Genomic DNA, 27,394 nt, shown 5'->3' on the forward strand with positions numbered 1-27,394 from the left:
ATATATATATATATATATATATATATATATAGAAAGAGAGAAATGGGTGCCGGGGGACATGGGGTTGGAGAATGGAAACACCCCTTGAGTTGATGGGATTGTAATTGAACTGTTGTGGCACGGATGGTGTAGACATGAAAGATTGTTCTTGTAGATCAAGTTTTTGTTATGAAACATTTACGTGAGAAGTATAAATATTAAGAGAAAAAGCTGTGAATAGTATATATGGTCTTAGAAAAACATATGGCAGAATTGACAGACAGGCAGTGTGGAGAGTGTTCATCTACGGTTCAGCAGTGAAAGGATAAAAAAATATTATGGCAGTGACTATTCTTTGGTTTTCATTGGAGCAACCCCTACGCCCTTTAGATGAAACATCTTACCGGATGTATATATATATAGTATATATGTATATATAATGTATATATATATATGTGTGTATGTATAAATATATATATATATATATATAAATTATATAATATATATAATATATATATGTGTGTATGTATAAATTATATATATATACATAATTTATATATATAATTTATATATATATACACATATATGTATGTTTATATATATATATATATATATATATATATTATATATATGTGTGTGTATGTGTGTGTGTGTGTGTGTGTGTGTGTATATGTGTACACCTCTTTTGAACGAAGAACGAAGTAGTACAATTTTAGTATTTTAGTGTAGCCCATCTCTCAGCAAGAAAGTGATAAGAAAATACAGAATAAAAGAAAGAAATTGTTCCTAAGAGTTTCGTCCTTCAAAGGACCATCTCAAGGCGATTTACTGTTGCAATTAACTACCAAGACGCAGTCAAAAGAGTCGGTTGGAAAGAATGCTTAAAAGGGGTTTTGGGGGGGGGAAGTTAATAAATACAACAATAGGTATTGTAAGCTTTATACGGAAGTAAGAGCATCAGGTCAAATACGTTCAGAGTGACCGACGGCCACTTTCATAGAAATTACTGTTGGTCACTTTCATAGAAATTACTGTTGGTCTTTTCCATAGAAATTCTTGTCCGTTAGTTTCATATTAGAAAATGCCAATTAAAGAGGAAAGCAAAATCAGCTCATGCTATTGAAAAGTAACAAACAAAACGAACATAATTTGCATATTTACGTAAATACAAGCGGGTACGTCATATTTAAAACCAGATTTACCCCGCACGTTTTTAAGTTTCATTATAAGTTGAATAAATCTTTAAACATGCCTAGTACTTTCCTTTTATATACAGCACGTTTGTAAGCGTGTTTGTATTTTGGATTGTGTGTGTGTGTGTGTGTGTTTTTTTTTTCTATTTCACTCTTTGTATAGACACCTGAAGTCTCACACAGATCTCAGCTGTGTACCATCGTTAATTTTTAAATATATTTTGCTTTATGCCTGTAGGCCTGTGTTTTCGGTTGAAATTCGTTTTGTATATGTGGTAAGTTTTTCTGCTGGTTAAAAATCTTGACTTCAATTTGGATGTAACTTGGTACCATATTGTAACATTTTCTATCTTTTGACGAATTTCGTTGGTGGACAAACTTTTAAGCATATTCTTTATTTGAATTTATTTACGCATTTTGTTCTTATATAAGGTATGTATATGACTAAAAGAGAGTTGTTAAGACGTCATCTCTTAGTGTAATGCGGAAAGTGTATAAAGGCTTTTTACCCCCGTTCTAGCATAGATTTGATAAACAATCCCTTACTGCCCCTTTCCACAAGGTTGAGAACCCACTAGCGTGAGAAATCATCGTCCGAAGCGTGTTTGATGAGAACGGTGATTTCTCAAAACGAAGTTTTAATTATGGTACCAAATTTTGATTCAATTGAGTCAACTTTCAAGCAACTTCCGATAACTTTGTTGTATTGCGTTGTCGGTTATTCTGAAACTTTTTTTTTTCTTTTTTCTTTTAATGCCTTCAATTTGTTCCCCGGGCAAAAGGGGAAAATTTAGATTGGGTATGAGGAGATTCAGTTGTTTAATGGAAGAGTAATATTATTGTTTGTCCTTTCTTAGATCTCTTGGCTGTACAGCTCTTCGCATTTCTAAAAACCAGCTTATTCGTCTCTTCATCATAATTTTTTATCATAATTCTTTGCTCTAGCCAGTAGAGGATGAGTATATTGAATATTGCCATCACGACCGAGGTATGTGCAATGCTCCTGTAGTTACCACATGCAATCAAATCGCCTTTTTTTAGGTGTCTTTGCTTTGACTTCCAGTTCCCAGTTATCAGACTTGGTTCCCACGTGCCCTGTATAACAGTCAAGTTGATATTCAAGATTCCATTTCGTTTTCAGCTAAAATTATCCGTGCAGCGATTCCATCTAGCCCGATGTTTTCCATCTAATTTTCTTTATTACGGGTTCCACTTAATATTATGTTCAGGTCTTCCTCAGCTTCTGGTAGATCAGTGGGATTGACTCCCTCCTATCTCTTATTCCTGACCTCAGGTTCCTTCCTGAAACCTGGAAGATTAAAACTTAATGTAGCCAACCAGTCTTGGTGGGAAAACATACACACACACACACTTATGCACACCCATATGATGTATATTTTATATATATATATATATATATATATATATATATATATATATATATATATATATATATATATATATATATATATATATATACACATACAATATATATGTGTGTGTGGGTACGGCACACACGGACACATAACACATAAAGTATATAGTGCTAAATACAGTGCTTGTGAAAAAGAGCGTATCATCAACTTCAGCCATTTATTTTCTAAAAGTAACAACGAAGCAGTTCTGTAGAAGAACACGGATTTGTTAATGTATTACGGTGAATGTTTAATATTGCTTGGAAGAGGAAATGTCGAAAAAAAAGGCTCTTGTCGTTCTTTTTGTCATTTTTTCATGCACATTTTTGAAGTCAGAATTTCCAGTTAGGAAACTAAAGCTTTTGATGACGGTACACCCTGTAAGAACCTATTAAATTACGTTTGATAACTACTCCGACCTAAGCATGTCGTGCTTCATTATACCGAGATAAGGTATAGCTCCTTGGTCCGCCTTCTATGTCTCCCGTAAATGCACCAAACCTCTTTATATATTTTTGTAAAACTCAGTTTCAGCTGGACATCCATGCTTTCAAAGTTAAGGGCTTGATGACTTTGTGGAAAGGTAATTCCTCCTTTCCTACCTTGAATAGGTCTGGTTGACTTCTGTCCAGAAGATGAAATTTTATTGTCTGTAGAGGTAAATTCCACTCCATTGACTGTTTTTTTTTTTAATGGGTGAATACATGGAGCTAGGTTTGGTGTTTGGACAGTTTTGGGCATTGCTTGCAATGAAAGTCGAGGCACAATAAAAGGAAAGAGCTGTGTATGATTAATATACAATATATACGCGCCGAACTATCCTGAAACTTGGGACAGGTCTTAGATGCTTGTTGCGAGTGGCGTTGAGTTCCAAAGCTCGCAACAGATCTTAGATGCTTGTTGCGAGTGGCGTTGAGTCCCAAAGCTCGCAACAGATCTTGGATGCTTGTTGCGAGTGGCGTTGGGTCCCAAAACTTGCAACAGATCTTAGATGCTTGTTGAGAATGGCGTTGGGTCCCAAAACTTGCAACAGATCTTAGATGCTTGTTGAGAATGGCGTTGGGTCCCAAAACTCTCAATAGATCATAGATGCTTGTTGCGAGTGGCATTGGGTGCCAAAACTCGCAACAGATCTTAGCTGCTTGTTGCGAGTGGCATTGGGTCCCAAAACCTGCAACAGAGCTTAGATGCCTGTTGCGAGTGTCATGGGGTCCCAAGAAGACCCGAAGAACGAACGAACTTGAGAGAGATACCAGCAGTACCGTAACAGAGCAACAAATTCAGTTTATAAAACCATTTCTGGACGTGCCTCATTAGCGGTTCTGAATGAGCCCAGTTCGTGGCCGAAAAGGACGCGCAGCTTCATCTGTTTCAGTTGTGCCTAACTCGATTAGTCAAAGTTTTAAAGGCACCAGGCTCATGGGAATTAGGTCAGTCGGTTCCCATTCCAGGATTGCCTAATGCTCGTTCGCCATTCTCTTATGAATCGTTATGATGTCATTATGCAGTGTTTAATCGTATTTCCGTTGTGTTGTGTGGTCTTAGGGAAGTTTTTTCAGTGTTGACTCGTCTAATTGAAGTCGTTACTGAGATGTTTTGTGTGTCTTGCAACGGTATAGGTCTGGGTTACTCGGCTGGATAAGCTTTTATAGTTTTTTTATACATTCTAATTAGTTTTATGGTTTTCATTTTTATAAATGTGGGGAAATTTGTTTATATGGTTGTAATGGTATTCCTTTTAAATTTTTTTTTATTAAAAAAGTTATATGAATAGTATTTTATTTGAGTGTCGTATTTCCTTTTCTGACCTATGTCCTATTAGTAGTTATATTATTATGCACCTTTATAAAGTTGATTTCTCAATTTGCTGGTGTCATGTTAGGGCGTCTTTATTTACACTAAAACATCCTCGTGTTTTGGAAGGTGTCTGAACTGAAGAAAAAGTTTTGCTAATTTTTTATTTTTGATAAAGAAGGTTTGGAAGTTTTTTGAGACCAAGGACATGAATAGAAAAGTGGAAGGAAGTGTAGGAACCATTCAGTAATACAAAAAGCATATCAGAAATTCCCACAGGGAAATCCTTAGACATTAGGATTTTGAATGGGGAAGTGGTTACAAAACTTGGTCTACGGGGCAGAAAAGGTTACCCTGTATTGCATTTTCCTCCAAGTAATCAATGGGTAAAGTGTGCAGTGTACCTTGGTAGGCCGCAGCTTCAATGCCTCGTAAAGACTGGTCTGTCAAAAGGTCAAGTGCCTCCCCCGAAAAAGAATGCGCGCTTGTGGACGTGTAAGGCGTTCTGAAGAAGATTTCAGATTTATCCCTGGAAAACTCCTTAGGGGGTTAGTACCGTCAGTACACCTCGCGGTGTAATGTGGGTATTACTTGAGGTTCTTTGCAGCGTCCTTTTGGCCCCTAGCTGCAACTCCTTTCATTCTTTTTCTTGTATCTCCGTTCATATTCTTTTTCTAACATCTTACTCTCCACCCTTTCCTAACAGTTATTTCATAGTGCAACTGCGAGGTTTTCCTCATGTTACACCTTGAAAACCTACCTATACTCTCAATTTCCTTTCCAGCGCCGAGTGACCTCATAGGTCCCAGCGCTTGGTCCTTGGCCAGAATTTTATATTCTTGTCCCTGGAAAAGCTGCAGCTACCTCGCTCCTGAGGTACATCCACCTAAAGGGGACTGGATAGCATGCATGGCAACTACCGGTCTCCAGTTATCTCGCCCAAGAATGCTCGCCGAAGGCCTTCTGTTATGTCAGAAGGGTTAGAAGAGGGACGATAACGTAAATCCGATCTTGCCGAGGCTGTCGAGTTGCGCACTCACTATGGTTACTGATGTTTGTTGGAGCCATTCATTAATTCATATTTATATGCATGCATAAAATGTATGCATATTATAATGTTCAGCTATTCTTATTAAAATATTTGGTTAGAATTATATTTTTGTTTTGAAGTAACTTTTTAGACTAAATGTAGTAGTACTCTTATAGTTTATTATCTTCAGTTTTTGTATGTATTTTCGACGTCGATAGCCACCGCTCTTGCGCGTGCTAAATTTGTTAAATAGGGGCCAAATGTTAAATGTTTTGGGACATGGAAACCCCTGCAAATTTTAGTCTGTGCCATGGAAAATATGGCACCTTTTCTCATTATTTTGTTATTTACGTGGATCATTATTATTCGGCCTTGCCTTTGGCACTAATCATATTAATGCTGTATAGGCAATAATTTTAAGGTTAAATGATTTACAGAGCTAATAATATCAAGGTTTTATTACCAGTTTTAGTTAAAAATAATGGTTCTGTATATCTTATGACTGATACGTTTTTTTTTTATTTCATCAGGGCGATGAATTTGATTGTGTTTATTCATATTTATTTGAATGCATGACTACGTTGTAGCCTTCGATAATGAAATTTTGATATGGATATCATGCTTGAAGAAATGCTTTCTTTTCCTTCTGTATTTCAGTTTGAAATGCTTTTACTTGGGGCATCTCTCACTAGTTTATATATATATATATATATATATATATATATATATATATATATATATATATATATATATATATATATATATATATATATATATATATATATATATATATATATATATGAATGAACATACGCATAAATGTGGCAGTATAATCTCACTAATATAACTTTTTTTTTTAATATTACATACCTGGCTTTTATTTAATGGGCAGAAATGCCGAATTGGCCGCTTCTCTGGCTCTTTTAGAAACTTGCAAATATCTGTTTGTTGAGAAGTGAAAATATAAAAATGCATGAAAATATTTTTTCGGGATCGTAATCTAGTTTTCCATAGTTTGGACTTGCCAATAGGTACGTGTGTACTGAGACTGATATAAAAAATGAAGAGTTCATAAATTTATGCCTTTTTACATTTGCTGTTAGATTGGGATTACAGTACTGCTACCTGTGCTGCTAATCCTGGTAATTTGGTGAGTTATTGTCATTCTTTTTTTGTAAGGAGAGGCCGGTGGGAGGGGCAGACCAAGAATTCTTATCTAGCCCATATCCGAAGGAAACGAGATAGGGGGAAAAAGTTTATCTAACCCCGGAGGAAGTAATAGACCTGGGATGCTATACGTGATAGGGAACACTAAAGAAGGAAGAGAATTCCGAAGGTTTCCTGTGGAGAGGGATAGTCAGCGAACCGTACAATCCACTGTGCTAATATTTTTGTGGAGACTGACCCTTGTAGAAACAGAGGGGAAAAAGTTAGTGCGGACAAGACAAGGAAAAAATTATAATCTTCACCATGGCTGGAATTTCGGTAGATGGTGCGTGGCATTCGTCATTTACTTCTGTACAATTACCTCTTGTGAAATGGAAGGTGAAAGAAATATGTGATTCAGTGTTCAATAAGAAGACAAAAATAATTTCAACGGCAGTGAAAGTGGCTCCCGGGCCACAGTGCCAGGCAAAAGCAGAAGGCTGACCAAAATGAGTTTTGTTTTCTCCTGTTGGGCCCTAATCGAGTTAGTGCCCAATTCAATCGTCATAATTGATATCACGTGACTGAAATGAGTGGTGTGCGTTATATGCTTAAGTGCCAAGTTTAATCTGAAAAGGAGAACATAACGAAATCTGCAGCTGAGGTGCCAACGACGAATTAATATCCAATAGTTCGCCTGGATCGAGACGATTTACGATTGAAGCTGGGGACTAGTCACGTCAATATGGAATGTTTCCACCCTCTCGTCACGTGGAAATGGGTATTTTGGAACTGCAGGGCGAAATAAAGTCGAAAAACATGACAGAAAGCGAGAAGCTTCAAAGAAAACGGTCGCCGAAGCGGCACTGAATCGATCGTGGCCCGGGAGGTCCCGCCATATTGTGGTGCGAGTGAGGAATATCTGTGCATTACTTCAGTGTGAGAGTGTGGGGTAGGTGTCGGCGGTACCGGCTGCTGCAAAACTGCTCTTTCGGATGTATACTGTCTCTCTTTTAGCCTCTGGACGGTGAAACTTAAGTCCTTTTGTCGTGTGGAAAGTGAATGTGTAAAAAGGAAGGATCTCCTCTTCTAGTGAGAACTGCACATTAGCTCTCCCGGAGTTAATAACCAGGTAAGATTTTGACCCTTCCCTGCACTTTCGATACCTCTGTCTCGTTCCAGCATTTCCCCCTCTTTCATGGAAAACCATTGGATTAGCAGAATGGCACATTTTCGGACGAAACGGGCCGTGGTTTGACGAGTCATTGCTTAAGCACTGCAAACATTGCCGTAATTACTGCTACGGGTGTGAATTAAAGCTTATGTAACCTTCTTCTAGTAGGCTAGCAGGAATTGTACACAGTTTATTTGCAGAGTTAGCAAGAGTATTGAGTGTATGTGCTGGCAGAGCGGTGTGTGTGTGTGTGAGTGTGAGTGTGAGTGTGAGTGTGTGTGTGCGCGCTTGTTTTTTGTAGCCCTGAAACTTACACGCATCTATCAGCACTACTTCCCCTGATAATATGATTGCTGCGCATTGTGGATACTTAGTTTGAGCTCATTTCTCCACTCGTCGTCGTCTGTCCCCGATCCCCGGTTGTTTACATCTTGGGATGATGGCATGCTTAGCACTGGTTGTTGGATAAACTGTGACTTTCGATGGGGTCTCCTTTTCCGAGTGATGTAATCGAAATGGGAGCTCTTGTGTAAGGCTGGCTACGTTCGCCGGCCGTGAAATAGTACATTCATCAGGATATCGAACACTAAAAGTGTTAGGTTCTGTCATGTGGTTATTTATTACTTGTTAAGATTTATTTTAACAAAATAGAACTTACAAATTCCGTTTGATGAGTTGGAGAAGACCCCTGGTTTTTCCGTTGATTTTCTTCAAAAGAAAGTGTCTATTGCTCGTATTTTGATGAAAGAAAGTATTTGTTTAATGTATAATTCTGATGTTGAGAAATTCTTTTGTGGATGGTAGGTTTGAGCTTTGAGAGAATAGATTTATTTATTTTTTTTTAACAAACCCCGCCCTCTGCCACTTCTTCACGTTACAGAAATAAATAAAATGGAAAACTGTGATGGAGAGAGGGAAGTCGACGTATAAAATATATCATGGGTGTGATCCTCAAAGCCTATTAGAGCCGCAGAGGAGGGTGAAATAAAAGTATCGACTTCTGATTCATTGTATCGTCCCCACAAACGAAGCAGGAGACTTAGTTGAATTAAAGATTAGTCGGGGGCAAAAGTTCTCTAAGATTGATTCTGCCGCAACCGGTTTCAACTCGGCGCACGGATCGAAATTTCTAAAGAGCTCGGGAACTTTTTATTATCTTTATTTTGACAATTTAGTTAATTTGAATGATAATTAATGCGGTAATTATATATATATATATATTATATATATATATTTATATATTTGTATGTATGTGTATATACACATACATACAAATAAATATATATATGTATACTTGTTATGTCGTATACATTGTACATAAATAACTCATACAGTCTTGACTTGTTTAGATGCTGAGTCCACCTCGCTGATAGAGTTTACCGGCGACCTTGGGTTTTTGCTTCACTCTTTTTCACATATTTTTCAAATATAGCCACAATTTTCCTTTTGTAAGGATTTCATCCGCTTTAATTCAGTTTTAGTTCAGGGATATTGTTCTTTCTTATTATAGGATATATATTGTAAAATTACAAGCATTGTTCTTTTTTCTAGAAGGTGAATTTTCTTATTTGTTTTATAGATTTCGCCAGTATATATGCTCTGAAGAGCTGGACTTATAATTTTTTTCGGTGTCCTTGATCTTACCCAGCTATAAGACCCCAGCACAAAGAATTTCATGATGTTCTCAGTATTGGTATATCTTGGAGTTCCGAACAGCACACAGAGGAGTCTCGGCTCAGTCCGAAAATCATGAACACTTTGACATAAGAACCTGTCAGTCGAACTATTTTTCGTTGATCCCATTTCCATTCTTTTTATCCAACTGATTTTTTTACCTCATTTACATCACAGTTGGGATGGAATGCTTTGTTATCCCCTATGGTTTCTTTTACCTTGTACCCTGCAGCTCTTTCATCTTGAATTTCTTTAAGGTCCTTGTTTTTTCTCCGTACATGATTGAAGGCGGTGGCTAACAGTAAAGAGGCTCGGTTTTATCTCACTGTCCAGAGAGTTGGTCTCATTTTAAAAAAAAAAAGTTCGTATGATTGCATTGATGGGTACTCTGCATCTTGTAACTGGTGCAGACGAAGCCTGTAGTAGTGCTGCACTGATTCCTTAATTTTATGTTGTTAGACTTTCTCATACTTAACTTCACTCCGTATTACATCTGTAAAGGCTCGCACAGATGTGTATGACCATTTTGAAAAAAAAAAAAAAAGAGAGGTTGCTGTGGAGCTGTAGTTTCCTTGTGTTACTGGTAGGATTTCTTGTTTTAAAGTGGTTATTACTAAGAGTATTATCCTTTGGAAATCAGTATTTGGCAAAAGCTTCCATCTTCCTCATTTCCGTAAGATATGGTCTTAACCAGTGTTGTTATACTAACGTGGTCTGAATTGGATGTTATACTGTGTCCCAAAAGATTGCATAAAGAACTAAAGCACTTACTGTCATGTGGGCGAACCTATGCATATATTATGGGGACCGATAATTAAAGTGCGATTGTAAATACAAGTCGAGCGACTGACCATTGCGCCGTCAACCCTGCTATGCTGGAACTGGGTAACTAGCCCTCTCGCATAATATTTTCGCTTTTATTGGTCACTGTCACAGGCAGTCACTCATTTACAGGTGGATGAACCTAAAGCGGCTCTGACCCAGTCTCTGGACTTCCAGTCTCTGGACTTCCAGTGAAGTGCGTGCCTGCTACAATTACTAGTGTATATATAGTAAGATCCATGAATGGGGCTTGTAAGCGTGCACCGTTTTTACAGTAAGATGAGTGAAAGTCATTTAGCAATTAGACAATTAAGAAATTTGCTGATGGTTTAGAGTGTGCTATTTTAGTTTTCCCTTTGGAGTTAAGTGCGTTTACGACGATTTTAATTGCCAGGCGATAAAAATTTTTATCAACGTGACAATGTTGATGGAAGTTAGCATTTCCTATGAAATGCTTATACTCTGTTATGTCATGGAAGTTGAGATCCTTCCTTTCAAATTCCCCTTTTATACCATTTATTCTTCCCTTTCTAGGCCTTCCTCTCCACAACCCCCCCCCCCCAACACTTTGAATTGTATACTCTTATTCACCCACTTATCATCTACCAATCTTTCCACATGACCGAACCATCTCACAACGTCCTGATCCATCCTTTCCCCTACACTAACCCTCTTACCACAACTGTCATCCCCCACATTTATTAACCATTCAGTTCGTCTCATACTACACAACACTACATAAGGACTTTATCTTACTGACTTATTTCCAAATAAAGTTATTTAACTTAAATCCTGAGTTATCTTTGAAGTAAAGTTGTTCAACTTAAATCTTGAGTTATCTTTGATGCTGGGTTATTTTCAAATACTGTTTGCTTTAGAAATGAATGTAAGTAATAAATTTCCATTTGTAGGTGTTATAATTGATTCTTTACCTTCCACTTTCTCTGCAATAGTTTAACACACACCAACAGGTCCTGGCACCTTTTTAATCTTAATAGTAAATGCATAGTGAAGTTCAAGAAATGTATGATATATCGTGCAAGGGGGGAGGGTTATTGCCGTCAGTGCACCTCACGTGGTGCACTGTAGGCATGACTAAAGGTTGTTTGCAGCTATCGTACATTATACGCAATATCTTATATATATATAAATATATATATATATATGTATGTATGTATGTATGTTTGTATGTATATATATATATATACATATGGTATTGTGTATAAATATTTTGAACAAAGTAAGTCGGTATTGAATTCATGTACCTTCGGAACAATTTGAACACAAAGGGAGTAATTTATGATAAGTGCACCTGCTCCCACTGGAATTCGAACCTGTGCCTATTATTGTTACAGGGCCAACAACGGCTTCGAATTAAAGTCATAGCAGTGCACTTATTTGACATCATTTTGTTTAATACCTTAGAATTCTATATATCTAATGTATAATTATATACAGTATAATATAATTATTTATATTTATATATATATATATATATATATATATATATATATATATATATATATATATATATATATATATATATTCATATAGATTATATATATATTAATACTCTCTTTTTGTACCCTCTTGATTGTATGACATTGATGGGTTTAAGAATGGGTAGGCAACAATGAGCCACGTTCCAATGAGAGAAAGCGACCTAGTTATGAAAAGATGATTATTAACAGAAGACCTCGTGTACATGTTGTAAAAAAACTTCACTAAGAGCATTAAACACTAGCACTCGTATTTTATTTCAAATGGTAAATTAACCAAGATGCTCTTGGTTGCCCAAAAGTCTCAGTTTTTTACGAAATAAGTATTGGGCTAGCTCAGAAAAGATCAAACTTTGTTCCTGATAAGAAGCATTCCAGATTATTTTCGGAACGCTCACAAGCTTGAAGTGGAACTCAAAACCCAGTAACTTTTTAGTTTTCTGCAAAAAATACTTTGCTGGCTTTGTCTGTCCATCCTTACTTTATTCTGTCCGCACTTTTTTCTGTCAGCCCCCAGATCTTAAAAACTTCTGAGGCTACAGGGCTGGAAATTGGTATGTTTAGCATCCACCCTCCAATCATTCAACATACCAAATTGCAGCCCTCTAGCCTTTGTAGCTTTTATTTTACTTAAGGTTAAAATAAGCCATAATCGTGCTTCTGGCAGCGATATAGGATAGGCCACCACCGGGCCATGGTTAAAGTTTCAAGGGTTGCGGTTCATACAACATTATACCGAGACCACCGAAAGATAGATCTAATTTCGGTGGCCTTGATTGCGCTGAAGAAACTTCGGCGCATTTTTTACTTGTTTTCTTTTTGAATTGATTAAATTTCGTATGCTGTTTGAGCCTTTTAACAAACAACCTGCCATCCATCTTTTATCGTCATCCTGACAATGAAGCCTACTTGTGAACATGAGTAGTAGTTGTGTTGAAATCTTGCTCGTTTGTATTTTACAAAGTGGTTGTACGAGTATCAGTCCAAGAGGAATTCTTCGAATTCAGCCACAGAAACCGCTGTCTTTTATGAATTAAAAATTTCTCAGCATTCCTTTTACCTCTGCATGGATTAGGCGACTTCTTTAAAGCAACATAAATCCTGTCTGGTCTGTTTCAGGTATTGACTCATGAAGAAAGGAGTTTCTTCAGATCTGCTGAAATTGTCAGAAGTCTGACGGAGGAATCAGTGCCTGTAAATTAAGTTACTGTAGACCTAAAGATTTTGATTGGTATATATGATAATATAAGCCCTTGCACTTGTGATGTTAAAGTGCCTTAGAGAATAAGGTACTGAGTGTGGACCCAGTGAGTCTGGCTTGCCAGCTGAACTGTCTGCACATCAAACATCTTTAGGATTGAATGTATTTTTTCTTTCAGAATGTCTGATAATCTTGGATATCCATCATAAGGAAAACTTTCTTTATGAATTGAGAAATTAATTTTGATCAGCAGATATGATGCTTCTAGATCATGAGAACAGCAGTTTGAAATAATTGTTGCTCCTGCATAATGGGAACTACTGGTCGAAATCATGTGTATTCCAGCATCATGAGAGCCACTGGTTGCAATCACAGCTGCCCATTCTTTGTGAAAACTGCAGATGGAAATCATAACTGCTTCTGTATCAGAAGGACTGCTGGTCGCAATCAGTTTCCCCATGTACATTGGGAGCTGGTCGTCAAAGTCTTAACTGTTCCAGCATCATGAGAACCTTTGGTTGAAACCTGGGCCACCCCTGCTTCATGAGAGCCGTTGCTTTAAGTCATAACTGCCCCAGCATCGTGAGAACCACTGGTCGAAATCATAGTTGCCCCTGCATAATGGAGCCAATGGGAGCCTGTACAATGGGAGCCACAGGTCGAAATCGGCGCCTCCCAGCTTCAAGAGAGCCACTGGTCTAAATATACCTGCTCCTGCATTGTGAAAGCCGAAATCATAGCTGCTCCCATATCAGGAGAGCTGCTGGTCAAAGTCACTCTGCCTGTGCATCATAAGAGCCACTGATGAAAGCCGTAGCTGTGCCAGTATCATTGCTGCCCATGTCATGAAAATCGCTGGTCGAAATCATAGCTGTCCATGTATCATGAGAACTGCTGATTGAAATCATACTACCTCTGCATCATGAGAACCGTTAGATTTGCATAAATTTCTGTAAGTCAGTCTCTGGTATCGGGTTCCGATTCTGAATTAAGATTTTTTTTCTGTCAGAAGATATTGTGGGGAATCTACAATAGGCAGTCAACCCCTTTATGAATTTAGTGATTTCTTCAGATTAGCAGAAATTGTCAGTTGTATACTGCAAGTTAACCTTTGTGATAACGGTTTTCTTCAGAACAAAAGAAGATGATGCAGTTCATTTGCAATGATCAGTGTTGTTGTTGATCAGGAGTTTTCTTAAGATCAGAGGAAATTTTAGGATTCTGGACATATTTGTGACTAAGGGTTTTATACAGATCTGTAGAAATAATCAGAAACTTAGCATTGGCATTCTGAAGATCGTGAGTAGTCAGAGGACCATGAAAAATATTCACCACTTTCATGAGGCAAGGCATTCTTCGAATAAAAAAATACCACAAGTTTATCACCACTGTCGGCCAGACTGCAAAGAAACTTGATCTTTTTATGGTAGTTTTAACTTAACAAGTAGGAGTAGTTGCATTTGCATGGTATTCCATCAGTCAAGAGGCAGCAATATCTTTATAGTATGACGTTCTGCAATAAACAAAAATGAAAAGTATTTATCCAAGGTGAATAGCCTACATGCTTCAATAAAAGCTTGGAAAATCGTTTTAGATCACTGTTGCATTCCACATCGGGAGTACCGTAATTTCAGAAAAATGTGAAAGGTAAGATAATGAAGTTTGTTCCATCACAGCAGCCCAGCAAGTAGAGTATTACCAGGCACATTTTACTACAAAATGTATGTCATTCCAGATAAAGAGCGTTACATTTTGTTACTGGGTGTTAGTAAGTGGCAGAGTCCCAGGAACACCAGAAATTGTCGATTTCATGTTGGCTGCTTTGTAGATTTTTTTTTTTTTTGTATTTTGTGTTTGCATATTGTTATTTAGTTTTTTTTGAATTGTAGAGTTCCCCTAATTGAAATTAGGCTAAAAGTCTTCAAGAGTCTGCTGTAGGTACTTGCAAGTTCTGCAAGGGTGTATTGTAATGAAGGTATGCTCCAATATAGGTTCCTTTTTTTTTTTTTTTTTTTTTTTTTTTTTTTTTTTTGACTGATTGATAAGAATGTTCTGTGCCTAATCAAACCAAGTCGTGCTATTAATACTACTGTTTAGAATATTTGATGGCGTATTCTTCCATGTATCTCCAGCAAATTAGGCATTTTTGAAATCACGCATTCGTTTCAAAATAATAGATCACCCAGAACTTCGGTTTTGTTTGTTCATTACTTCAAACGTATTTTGTCATATCAAATGAAAGTTGTTTATGCTCTAGCAAGTTAGATTCAAACATAGGGCTGAGTGATACAGTACTTAGGCCTCGAAAGAGTAGCTACTTTTGCAATAGGGTCTACTGGAGGATAGTTAACAAGGGTTTTTATTGCCAGTATTTTTCCTCTCAGCTGTACAATTAACTGAACATGACCTCGCTCCATTGCAAAAAACTTCTGTTGGCAATTCCTTGTGGATAGTAGGTAAAAGTTCCCCCATTATCTCTGAGAACGGCTTTAATAAACTTTTTGGGAATTTTTTTTTGAAAGTTTTTGGGAAAATTTTTTAGAAAGTTTTCTGTGGATTTCCTCTATTACTATTCTTGGGGAAGCCGTGCAATAGGTCCTGGTCACAATAGATGTCAATTTAGGGTGTGGTTGCTGGATATCTGATATCCAGAAACAACTCAAGACTGTTAAAAGATAATTTGCATGATACAAGGCACTGTTTTTTTTATATGTTCTGCCAATAGTCGAGCTTCTGAACTGTGTTCCTGAAACCTTGGATTAGCAGGTGTCGGATATGCTTTTTGTTGTTTAGACATTTGTATATGCAGTATTTAAAAAAATTACCATCAGTTTACATATTGTTGCGCATAATACCATGGTTTAAACTGATCCTTAAGAAACAGTGTAGTCGCATTTTACACTGAATAATCACATGATTATTGTAATATAAAATAGGGTAATAAGTTTCATAAACTGAAGTGAAGAACAGAGATATTAAAGCACTGAGTGGCAGGCGTTACAAAATATCAGCGGTATGTATTAAAGGGAGATGGTAATAATGAATTCAAGGTCGTTGTAGATATGACTGCTTTACTATGTAAGAGTTATTACTACCATGGTAGATTGTATAGTCAGAGCAGGTGTTTCTTAGGACGAAACAAAACAAGTAAAAAATGCGCCGAATTTTATTCGGTGCAATCGAGTTTTCTTTACAGCTGCTACAGCGTATAATCAAGGCCACCGAAAATAGAGCTATCTTTCGGTGGTCTCGGTATAATGCTGTATGAGCCGCGACCCATGAAACTTTAACCACGGCCAGGTGGTGGCCTATCCCATATCGTTGCCAGACGCACGATTATGGCTAACTTTAACCTTAAATGAAATAAAAAGTACTGAGGCTAGAGGGCTGCAAATTGGTACGTTTGATGATCGGAGGGTGGATAATCACCATACTAATTTGCAGCCCTCTAGCCTCAGTAGTTTTTAAGATCTGAGGGCGGACGGGAAAGGTGCGGATAGAATAGAGTGCGGACGGACAGACAAAGCCAGCACAATAGTTTCATTTTACAGAAAACTAAAAAAGCAATTTCTTCCCTCCCTATCTTTCTACTACATTGGATTATGCCGTCGGCTTCATTATTCATTGTGAAATATGATGACTAAAAATACGTAATCTGGCGCCTTCCCCAGGACAGAAGAGACGAGAAGAATTGCGAAATGTTCGGTTGGGTTAAAGTGCTTTTTCAAAGGAATACAAAATCGATCGAACTCTGACATGTGATAGCTAATATCCCTCCTGTAATTGGATTGCACTCTGCGGTCTTCCATTGCTTGCAACTTTTTAAAGATAGAATATTGGAAAACGTTTCTGACGAAAGCTCCAAGGCATTATTTACAGCTGGAAATATCGGGAAATTTTCCTAAAATGATTGTGGCTACAGTTGTTAGGATTAGAGCTACTGAATTTTTATCGGGCGGGAGATTGGACCAGTAATTCTTGCCTTTTGTTTATTATCTGTTTGTAAATGTATTTGAGCCCCGGGAAAATATTTCCCGCAGAATAGTTTAAGCATGAAAGAGAGCTTGAATTTGATATGATCATCGAATTTATGCTTACGCGTATGTTGCGGATTTTGAACGGTGATTCTGCTTTCATGCAGGACTCCATGGGTGTATGATGTTTAGAGTAAATATACATACATTATATATATATATATATAGATGTATATAAATGTATATATATATATGTATATAAATGTATATATATGTATATATGTATATAAATGTATGTATATCTATGATATAAAAGTAAATGTATAAATATACATATATATGTTTGTGTGTGCCCCGACATTTTCCCCTCTGAAGGATAATTAGGCAGTAGGTAATCTGTTTTTAGCAAGTCTTTTTGGGATTAGATTATGAGACTTATGCCCTTTTACTTCTAGGTGACGTGACAGTGGTGTGTGTATTTGTGTATATATATATATATATATATATATATATATATATATATATATATATATATATATATATATATATATATATTGTATTTATGTATTGTATACGCATTATACATATTTAGTGGTTTTTGGGGTTTTGATGAGGTGGCTTTATAGACCTTCAATAAGTGCGTTTTGCCCATCGTAATCGTTTCTTAGTTACGTGACTGAGTTCGATGTATGCATGATCGTGTACACGCATCAGAAAACGTTAATATAAATAAATGGGCGATAAACGAACGTGAGTACAACCAACAGCGAAAACCTAACTATTGGAAATCAGTTAAACGTTTCAATTGCCTCGAGGATGATTCCTCCTTCGGTTTGCCAGTCGTGATATTGATCTTGACGTGGGCGCTACCTATGCATTCATGCGTCCTTCCATGCGTTTTCGTTCGGTGCTACTGTGGGAGTGCATGCGTGCGTGCGTGCGTGCTTGCTTGCTTGCTTGCTTGCGGAAGCCTGAAGTGGTTGGATGTTTACATAATGTATTCGAAACGGTTAGGAAGTGCGTCTTCACACGCATGCACTCGTTCGTGGCGGTTGTTCTGGAAGCATTTGGTTACATGTTACTTCCCGTGTCCTGATTGTCGTGTTCTCTGCCTCTTTCGCCTTAGGGGAGATGAGTTTCGAAGTAGGAGAGTCTGTAGTAGGAGGCTTTTCATTCAGTTTTTTTTTTTTCTATTTTGTTTCTGGGCGCTGTACTCTTGTCTGACTTTTGATAGACGAAGAGACTTGCCATTTGATAGCTTCATAAATTATTACCATTCACTTGGTTCGAAAACAGGATTTTCTTTTTATTTTCGTGCGTATAAAACGGCGTGTGGTATTCTAACCTTTTCAGTAAAAAAAATTATTTAATCTTCAGACTGAAAGGAAAATAACCTTTTTCATATGTGTATATATATATTTATGTATATACACACTGTATATTTATGTATACTGTATACATATACTGTATATATATACTGTATGCATATATATAATTTTTATGAATATGTATATATCCAGTCTACAGGTTTTCCTTCCGTTTAAGAAAAAATAACTTGAAGGGTAATTTTAGTGTGCCCAAGTTACTTCCTATTTGTAGGATTATTCTACCCAAAGAAATATATATTTTAAACATTATGTTACTTTAGTTTCGATTTTATTTGTGATTTTGCATACTTTTGCTTTCCGTCTGTTGTGGAAACCCATACTAGCGCTGCCTTGCAGAGCGATGTGTGTAGCGTATATAAAAAAAAAAATGTAAACAAACCAAGTAACATGGCTTTTTATAGGGGAGATAAAGTTCATCTGATATGTTAGAAATTGAGTATGGCTCCACTATTCACTTGTTTCCCATAAGGGGCTTATGCCATCAGTGCATTACTTAGGGGTCTTTGCAGCGTCCCTTCGGCCCCTAGCTGCAACCCCTTATATTCCTTTTGCTATACCTCCATTCGTATTCCCTCTTTTCCATCGTACTTTCCACCCTCTCTTAACAATTGTTTCAACATTATTTTCAGCGCTGAATGTCCTCAAAGGTCCTAGCGCTTAGTCTTTGACCTAAATCTTAAATTTCAATTTCTCTAGTTGTTTCACTAAATGTTTGGGTTCTGAAAACCATGCCATCATCCACAGCGAAAATCAGCATCATTCGAAATTTAAGCCAGCTTGAGACTGATAGCTCACATTAGATTATCACACAAAATTTGTTTTTACCTTTATGTACGGAACATTTTTCTAATATAAAGGACATGATGTTTAAATACATTGTACCACAAAGAAAAATTGTAAGGGCAGAGAATGGGAGCAACTGGATCAGAAAGAGTACCCGTCACCATTGATTACGAAATATAGGTAGCTTTTGCTGTTGTCGACAATACATTCTACATTAATATAAAGATTTTATACGCCATATCTTCATCAGAAATTCCTACCATTGCATCCTTGGCATACTCGGCATTGCGCTATCGAAAATTTGTTTCACTGTCTGTTCAAGGAGTTAAGTGCTTGGATTCCTTCCCTTTGTTCATAAATTGTAACCCTTATTAGGACTCATTTACTTCTAAGTAAAAAAATTTTCTTAATATCTCACTGTTCAGCTGTAACTTGTAACTAAAGAAAGAAGCATAAATACAGAGGTTATAGAAACAGAAACCAAACCATATAATAAGAATTCAGTGTAAATTTTACTATAATTATCTATAGGATTTCCTTTAGGCAGTGAATGTGCAAAACGAGTCTAAGATACTTATATATTTTCAGTTTTTAGTTTTCTGTAAAAGAAAACTATTGAGGTGGCTTTGTCGGTCTGTCCGCGCTTTTTCTGTCCGCCCTCAGATCTTAAAAGCTACTAAGGCTGGAAGGCCGCAAATTGGTATGTTGATCATCCACCCTTCAGTCATCAAACATACCAAATTGCAGCCCTCTGCCTTAGTAGTTTTTATGTTATTTAAGGTTAAAGTTAGCCATGATCATACTTCTGGCACCGCCATAGATACCAACAACACAGGCCACCGCCGGACCGTGGCTGAGACCACCACCGGACCGTAGCTGAGTTTGATGGGCCGCGGCTGAAAGTTTCACACACCATTATACGCTGTACGGAAAGCTCGATTGCGCCGAAGAAACTTCGGCGCATTTTTTGTACTTGTTTTGATTTGTAAAATAGTGTTTTCGGTTATGTGTACGGTTGAGCCAGTTTGTTCAAGCGCGCTGTTATGTTTAAATACTAAGAACGCCTTTGCTATCATGGACTGGCATTGTCAATTTCAGGACCATGGTTTGCATTTTCAAATCCAATTTTAAGTCAGAAAGTCCGCTCCAATCTCGTTTTTATTCAGTGGATTCCTTTTCCTTGCATAATATATGTATATTTATGCTTTCACAAAGTGGCGTGCTTACCATTCAAAAGAGCTTGGGTATCCACATCTAAATTCCGATTAAAAATGCATGGATTTGTGTATGCTTTTCCATATCTAGAGAGAGAGATAGAATATAGTTCATTTGTGTTTGAAATAGTTTTCTGTATTGGCATACAAAAAAATAAGGCATAGTATTTTTCATGTCCATTTTCAGATAAAGAATTAATAAGAACATGGGATCTTCATGTCTGTGTTCAAATAAAAGAAGTATGTGGCATTCTAAAGCACGTTCATTACAGAAAATCAGATTATTTGTGGTAATGTCATCCACGTTCAAATCATTAGGGATCCATTTCAGACTGTCCCGTAATCTCATTTCTGAACGGACCAATGCGTTTGCCGTCCACTTTAAGGCAGCCTTCATCAGATGGTCTATTTTCTGGGTCTTTTTAGAAAGTGTTTAGCTTTTTCATGTGCATGGACATTCATAGATAGACAAGTATAGTATTTGGGTGTTTTCATCCCGTCCTTGGCCCCCAAGTTCTCTCACCCTTTTGTGTTGGAATTATGTACCCGCTTTTTTTTTGCTACCTCTATTTAATTTTGTATCTCGTTCCTCTTTATGTGCTCATTCTACCTAATTTTTTTATTTTTTATTTTACACTAGTTTCCTTTGTGCCTCAACTATTTTCCTTTTATCGCGTTTGAAGGCTCTCTTCTTGTTTTGTAAGTTGGTTGATTTCTTCATTTGGCCTCTATTCTTTCCATGATCGTCTGTTGTTTAAAATAGACAAGCCTAAGTTAATGGTCATATATATATATATATATATATATATATATATATATATATATATATATATATATATATATATATATATATATATATATATATATATATACATACACACACACACACGGACGCAGTGTATGCGTTTGTGGGCGCACACCTAGATGTTGTTTCAATACTTACCTGTATAATGTACATCAGTATTTTTTTTAGATGCTATAGATACGAATTCACCAAGGCGATTGGTTATAATGCTTATTAGGCAGGTATATATACTTCAGTCCTCGATAAGACACCTGTCTTACTAAGTAACATAATCCCACGGTTATTGCGTAAAGGATATAGACTGCAGTACACTCTTTCATCTCTTTTGCCTTGAAAATCTTCAGCGGGTTCTCTTTCCTTTGTTACAGGTTGCTCCTGGGGTTTTCCTCATTTCAGCTTACTTGTCTGCTTTTGATGATGCTCTTCTATGGAACTGAAATAGGGCTGGTGGTCTTTAGGTTTTCCGCTTGTACCCTGTTTGAGTATAATATGTATACTCGTAGGTAAACTTGGGCTCCTTGAAAGTAGCCGTTGAACCCCTGAATAATCTCTCATGAACGCCTGAATAATCTCTCTTGTTTTGCGTGAGGATGCACAATAGTAAGAAAACAGTATCACTTAGACATCATTCCCCCTTAGTAAGAATAGAAATAAGAGTAATGAAGCAAAGTTAGATATCCCGCTGGAAAATCTAAAATTAACAGTGGGTAAACTTGGAGTCGAAAGAGCTATGAGGAAGGTGGTTGTCGTGTAAATTCAAGAAGATATCTGACGTGTGGTTTTAGCTTGATAGTTGGTAGATCGTGCCACCTTAGTCGTGTTCCAAAATATATTAGAAAATGTTAGAGCTTGAGAAGCAGCCAAATGCGGTCTTTTGTTTCACTGCACCCACTACAAATTAGAGGTATTTTCAAACCTTTAAAGTTTGACAATTTTTTTTTTTTTATTCAGCAACTCAAAGATAAGTTTGTTGCCGCTGGGCAGTCGGTTTTGGATAATGCTACGAAAGTACAGGTCGAAATTCTCATTCCATTGGCCCATGACTAATTCTCTTCTCTCCATTTTCTGATTCTGTTGTGAGATGCATTTAGTTGTTAAATTTCTGTTTTGCTCATTCTGCCAATTTTTCCACCATATGCATTCTTTTTCTCTCTCTCACCTTCTCTTGACATTTTAATTTATCCTCGAGTAGCCCTGTACAAGGTTTTATCTTCTTTCTTGCAGTTGTACGTTAAATAAACTAGTTTTTCCTCAATAAACTTTTCATATCCTCACTCCGTCATGCAGTGTTTTTATTCCGACTTCTCCCCCTCCCCTCCTAAAACCACACCACCTGCTGACTCGATGACCCCATCTGAAATTTACACTCGCATTATTCACTCTTCAACCGTCTTATTTAGGAGCTGCCTTCACTTGTTGTCAGAGCATTTGTTGCAGATCTGTTTAGGATTTATTCCTTCTTTTATGGGGTATTCTCGTCGTTTATAAAATAGAATCGGAGGTTTCACCAACCTCTTCATAAACCGGATCTGATTTCCGTCTTGGATTACCGTTAGTTCTGTCGTAAGGTCACCGCTCCTTTGCGTTTGTAACAGATTTTACTTTGATTATTTCTCAAAAAGAACTTAATCTTGTGTGTTGTATGTCTTCGTCACTCAGAAGTTTTCGTTGTACACACCATGCTTCACGAGATTTACTAATTAGAAACGAAAACACCCGAGGATCAAGCGGGTTGATCAGTATTAAAGAGTGTTCCCTTTCAAGTGGGCTTATTCAGTTTTCTGTTTGCAAAAAACCCGAGCTTTATAGTTTCAAGGGGGGGGGGGAATACAAAGGTAGACCTTCCACACGAGATCTTTCTTGTTTTTGGCAGGTTGCCCTGTCTGGGTCCCTAAAATACAAAATAGAGGGTAAATCAGAGAGATTAAGGATCCATGTTTAAAAAAAAAAAAAAAAAAAAAAAAAGTTTTTAATTAGAGATGTGGCAGTTGAGAGGATTATGTTGAAATCAAGGTGCCATAAGGCCAGATGAAATGAAAGCGTTAGAAACTTCGTTCATTTAGATGGAAGTTGGATAAGTGGAACGCCGTCCGTGAAAATCTCTGCAGAGAGGAAATGAAACTCGCCCAAACATTTAAGAAAGGAATGGATTCAGCTGTTAAAACGCCAGTGGTATTTAGGGAGGAGCGCTCAAAGTAAGCTGTTTACACGTGTAATGTTGTTTTCAAAGTTGGTTTTCTCGCGAGGTGGAAACTGACACTGTTCTAGTTGGCGTTTGTTGCTTTCCCTTGGAATAAGTACAAGCAAGACCACCAGCATGGGATGTCGGACACTCTCTCTCTAGCTCTCTCGCTCCTTCAGAATTCTGTCGGGTGTGAAGAGTTAAGTCCTTTATTCCACACTCAAACACTGTCCATTGGTAAATTTAAAGTAAGAGACTTAATTTTCTTGTTTGAACAGTTATCTGGTAAATCTGGTAAACCTATAAATCCAGACACTCCATATTTCGCTGGAAGATTTGAGCACTGCTGTTGCGTCGAGTTGGGTCTATTTCATTTCGCGTGTTAGTCAAACATGCTGATATATTGCGTACACCGACCAATGTCTTTACTGTGTGAATCACTCGCTTTTGTTTCTGGGTACGGGCAGAGTGGTTGATCAAGATTCACCTGGGATATTAAATTTCTTATAGACATGAATTATGTTATTTTTACTTTGGGAATTATGTACGAGAAATTTACTTAATTTTATTTGGAATATGAATGACAAAAAGTTCCCTCATTTTTACGTTAGAATTTTTTTATTGCAATGAAATTTTTGCGCCATTCTCTTGGGATTTGGTGTTGTATCAAGGCAGAAGTAATTTTTTCAATAATTTTCATGTTTTCCCAAGAATTAGATGAATTCATTTTGATGAGTGATGCACGGTCGCTTTCTAGTAAAGCCGCCTTGAAAACACATGTGTGAATTTGAGTCAAAACTATGGTAAAATAACCGTACGTTAAAAATTCACCAAATCTTATGTGATGAAATTGCCAGCCGTACGTCCTTTTCTTGACCATAGCTGTCAATTGTACCCGTTTACACCTTGTATACTTATATATATATATATATATATATATATATATGTGTGTGTGTGTGTGTGTGTAAATAGATATATATTTATATATGTATAAAAATATATATTGTATATACATATATATGTATACATACATATATATATATATATATATATATATATATATATATATATATATATATATATATATATATATATATATATATATATATATATATATATATATGTACAGGTGTGAAATATTGCACATGTGTAAATAGATTTATTTTAAAACCAATTTATATATTACATCTTCAGGGCTGTGCACAAGAAAAGATAAAAACATAAAAAAATATAGTCTTAGAATGTTTAAAATGTTATACATATATATATATATATATATACATATATATATATATATATATATATATATATATATATATATATATATATATATGTATGTATATATATATATATATATATATATATATATATATATATATATATATATATATATATATATATATATATATATATATATATATAATGTGTGTGCGTTAATGCTGGCATTTCCAGAGAAAACGGTAAAGTTAAATCCAGTCAGTATACAACACATTAACCAATCCAGTTGGGAACATAATTATATGATATCAAGAAAACCAGAATTGGCCAAAATAAAAATGTATTATTAAAGGTGCGATTTCGTACCACTGTCAAGAGAGGTCCCCTTCCATGAAAAGTGCAGAGTTCTGTAGTATATTCAAGCAATCTGACAGGTTCCGGGGATGGAAGACGAAAAATGAGACATTCATCATCTGTGACTTTGATTCCTTTTCTTAATATAATTTTAGGATGCCGTACTCTGTGTCTTATACATGCGTACACACGGACAACACACACACACACACACACACATATATATATATATATATATATATATATATATATATATATATATATATATATACACAGTATGTATATTATTTATTTATTTATTTATAATGTATTGGTGCGTGTGAATTGTGGGAATAGGTTTCTGTGATGTGATATCGAGTATGTGTTTTCCTGGAATTCAGTCATGCATAGAATAAATATATGTATATACCCTTCTGCATGTGATAATTACGTCCTCCTATCTTGTGTTGAAATAAGTCACTAAGAAATTTTGGCTTATTTAGGAAACCTAGCTGAACCTGAAATCGTTGATTAAGTTAATGATCCTCAAGGCTTCCAACACCAGGTTAGTTCTCTTGTTCCCAATGTCCCTCACGATGTCTGTGGGGATGTAAAGCCAGTCTTTAACAGCTCTTAGTAAGTATATAATATATATATATATATATATATATATATATATATATATATATATATATATATATATATATATATATATATATATATATAGTATATATATGCAAACTACTGTCGTGTATAACGCGGCCGAGGGAAGTACAACGATATTATTTCAAACATTTGAATATTAAGTAGGAACGGTAGTTTGATATATGGTCCTCGTCTCTTCTTCTTTTTTCTCTCTCTTTGTAGATGGGAAAATTGTATTAGTGACGGAGACTAAGTTTATAATATTCTCGAGTTGCTTTGGAGCGGCCTACGAGACTTTTTTTTTTTAATTTATTTTTGCTGATCCTCAGAAATATTCAAATACTTCGTAGTTCGGCTGGGAAAATGATTATTTTAAAGTATTCTGAATCGTGTGTTTTTATTATTATTATTATTATTATTATTATTATTATTATTATTAATAAATAAAGTATTCTTACTATCTACTATCGTAATAATAATAATAATAATCATAATAATAAAAATAAATATAATAATAATAATAATAATTATTATTATTATTATTATTATTATTATTATTATTATTATTATTATTATTATTATGGTAGATAGTAAGAATACTTTATTTATTATTATTCTCTGGGAATGTTAGTTAATATTAAAAATATTGTGTTAAATGTTCGTATCTTTGAGCAGTGAGCTGGAAATTATCCCGTAAAGAGCAGACGCATGAATATGTATTTATTTATACATATTCCTGTGACGTTAGGAAAAAGTTACGCTGGAAATGCTATATATGCTCAAACACCAATCGTAACTTGTGCCTAACTGATTTGCATATATGTGTATATAATGAATGAACAAGGCTCATTATCATTCGTATAATGTTTTTAGTTTTTTTGCAACGATAAAGGATAGGCAGGAGAAAGGCAGTACTACTAATAACTATTACTACTGCTACTACTACACTACTACTACTACTACTAATACTATTATTACCCTGAAAAATCAGTTTTTAGAAAGATAGAGTAAGCTTTATATAAATTGAATGCAGCTGATGCAGCAATAACATTCAACACTACATATTTGAAAGAGGGTCTGCTACCTATAAATTATTATTATTATTATATTATTATTATTATTATTATTATTATTATTATTATTATTATTATTGTTATTATTATTATTATTATTGTCATTATTATTATTATTATTATTATTATTATTATTATTATTATTATTATTATTATTATTATTATTATTATTATTTTGTGAATGCGTGTGTAAGGATGTAAAGGTTTCAAGAGAGCTTGCTATGGGGTTTCGACTGAAAAATATCTGTAAAAAGAAAGTGGAGACATTTCACGATGAACATTGTCAGGTTTTGTTAAAAGTCAAAACATTCTTTGGTAGTGTCATGTTTGTCATTGTGACCGAATAAGTGATATTGCATTACTCTTTTTTATTTTAGTAGTAGGCCGATGGGACGGGCGACTTGAGGCCCATGGAAACAGTGGAAAGAATAGGAAGAGGAAAAAGGATATGGCTGAAATGACATATGAGCGAAAAATAGATAACCTCATTAAGGATGAAATAATATAAACTCCTTGGACTCGAGAAGCAAAAGTACCTTGATAAGATTCGAGTTAAGCGAAATGACCTTAAGTCGTTTGCTGTTACATTAGGTAAATGAGCTGCGTTTTATGAAGCCACTTTGGCTAATTAGTGTTATGATACGATTTCGTTCGATCGACTTTTGATGTTCGCGGGGTTGACTTTTATTATTAGGTTTCAAAGTCGTTCACCCACGGAACACCTTTGTAGTCACACTACCTCTATCGCAGTGGTAGCTTACTAACAGTTCAACTCTCTCAACCCTTTTGTCAGATATACCAACAGTTCAACACTTTTATCAGATGTACAGTTCAACATTTTTGTCAAATATA

At 35.9% G+C, this 27,394-nt stretch overlaps 1 protein-coding gene across 41 annotated transcripts in view; it reads left to right on the top strand.

Moving 5' to 3' along the window:
* Positions 1-27,394, top strand: part of Cadps (calcium-dependent secretion activator 1) — a 760,773-nt gene that overhangs the window by 37,405 nt on the left and 695,974 nt on the right. For 7 of the 41 annotated variants that reach the window (XM_067093737.1, XM_067093733.1, XM_067093732.1 and 4 more), the window contains exon 1: positions 7,271-7,689. The exons of 1 other annotated variant lie outside the window; for it this stretch is intronic. The gene's annotated coding sequence lies outside the window, so the exon portion shown is untranslated. Of the gene's footprint in view, positions 1-7,261; positions 7,690-27,394 lie in introns of those variants that run through there. 33 more of the 41 variants (XM_067093735.1, XM_067093738.1, XM_067093744.1 and 30 more) reach the window with 16 other exon arrangements.

The sequence above is a fragment of the Macrobrachium rosenbergii genome, chromosome 50, assembly GCF_040412425.1.
Source record: "Macrobrachium rosenbergii isolate ZJJX-2024 chromosome 50, ASM4041242v1, whole genome shotgun sequence".
In the NCBI taxonomy this organism is placed as follows: domain Eukaryota; kingdom Metazoa; phylum Arthropoda; class Malacostraca; order Decapoda; family Palaemonidae; genus Macrobrachium; species Macrobrachium rosenbergii.